At 41.1% G+C, this 1635-nt stretch overlaps 1 non-coding gene across 1 annotated transcript; it reads left to right on the forward strand.

Moving 5' to 3' along the window:
• Positions 1-1066: 1066 nt before the first annotated feature.
• On the forward strand, positions 1067-1139 carry TRNAV-GAC (transfer RNA valine (anticodon GAC)). The gene has a single exon. It is a non-coding gene; the product is annotated as a tRNA-Val (tRNA).
• Positions 1140-1635: the final 496 nt, after the last annotated feature.

Genomic DNA, 1635 nt, shown 5'->3' on the forward strand with positions numbered 1-1635 from the left:
CCTCTGTGCTCACATACTGTCTTTCCCCTCAGTTTTCCTCATATAAATCAAAGCCCAGTACCATCAAGTGCTGGGTTAGAGAGCAGGGGATAGTAGTTGTGGGGCCACCCCAGGGCTACAAGGTTGCCAAATTCTGATGGGAAACTGCACTCCCTCTGGCCAGCAGTGTCTCCTTGGTAGCCCAAATTCACTAAACACATTGTAAAAGAAAAAAAAAAAAAGGGTTTAAACATGTACAGTAAAAGTTTGGTTGAAAAGTTATACTTACACTTGTCACTATTTTCTTAAAAAAAATCTTTTTCTGGAATTATAGAATTTTTTTTTTTGCCAGCTTTCCTTACTTTTTGTCCAGGATAACACTGCACTACAATTTGTAATGTCCTGGGTCCAAGCATTCTTAGTCCAAGTCTTTGACACCAGTATTTTTTGGCTCAATGTATTGTCTCATAGATGTGTAGTGGTCACTGCTTCTGATATTTACCAGTAGCATTTTAAAACCACATCTCAAGCATAAAGAAGACTAGTGCATGCCCGTGTGCTAAGTCACTTCAGTCAGGTCTGACTCTGTGACCCTATGGACTGTAGCCTGCCAGGCTTCTCTGTTCATGGGATTCTCCAGCCATGAATACTGGAGTGGGGTGCCATGCCCTCCTCCAGGGAATCTTCCCGACCCAGGGATCGAACCAAGGTCCCTTGTGTCTCCTGCACTCACAGGCAAATTCTTTACCAATAGCACCACTTGGGAAAAAGACTAGTAGAGTTGTAAATTGTTTCAGTTGTCTTTTGCCTTTATTCCAAGACTTTAATTTTAGATTTTTTTAAGAACAAGACATTGATATAAAATTATGAAACATTAATTACTTTACTTAGGAAATATTTACTAAGCAAATGTTGCTCAGATAGTGAGGCTACATGATGAACAATATGAACAAAAAAAATCTTGTTCTTGCATAACCTTCCTTCTAGAGCAGGAAGCATAAAACTAGCAAAACAAGTAAATAAAATACGTAGTGATAGCTATAGTTAAAAAAAAAAAAGATGTAGAATAAAGACATGGAGATGGACTTCCCTGGTGGTCCAGTGGTTAAGACTCTGTGCTGACAATGCAGGGGGCCAGGGTTCAATCCCTGGTTGGGGAATTAAGATCCTACATGCTATGTGGCATGGCCAAAAGATCTTTTTTAATTTTTGTTTTAAAAAAAGCATGGAGAATACTGGAGGAAGAGGGAATGTTGTAGTTTTAAAAAGGGAGATCAGAAAAAAAAATTGTTTAAAAAAGATACTTGAGTAAAGACCTTGAAGAAGGATGAGTGAGTGAGTGAGTGAAGTCACTTAGTCGTGTCTGACTCTTTGCAACCCCATGGACTGTAGCCTACCAGGCTCCTCCGTCCATGGGATTTTCCAGGCAAGAGTACTGGAGTAGGTTGCCATTTCTTTCTCCAGAGTACCTTCCTGACCCAGGGATCAAACCCAGGTTTCCCACATTGTAGGCAGACGTTTTACCATCTGAGCCACCAGGGAAGTCCTTGAAGAGGGATGAGAACCATGTAAATATGGGGGACTCAACTGATTCAAGCATCAGAACAGCAAGTGCAAAGGCCCTGAGGCAGGAGAAGCCCTGGCATGTTCAGAGAA

Source organism: Ovis aries, chromosome 8 (genome assembly GCF_016772045.2).
Source record: "Ovis aries strain OAR_USU_Benz2616 breed Rambouillet chromosome 8, ARS-UI_Ramb_v3.0, whole genome shotgun sequence".
NCBI classification, from domain to species: Eukaryota; Metazoa; Chordata; class Mammalia; order Artiodactyla; family Bovidae; genus Ovis; species Ovis aries.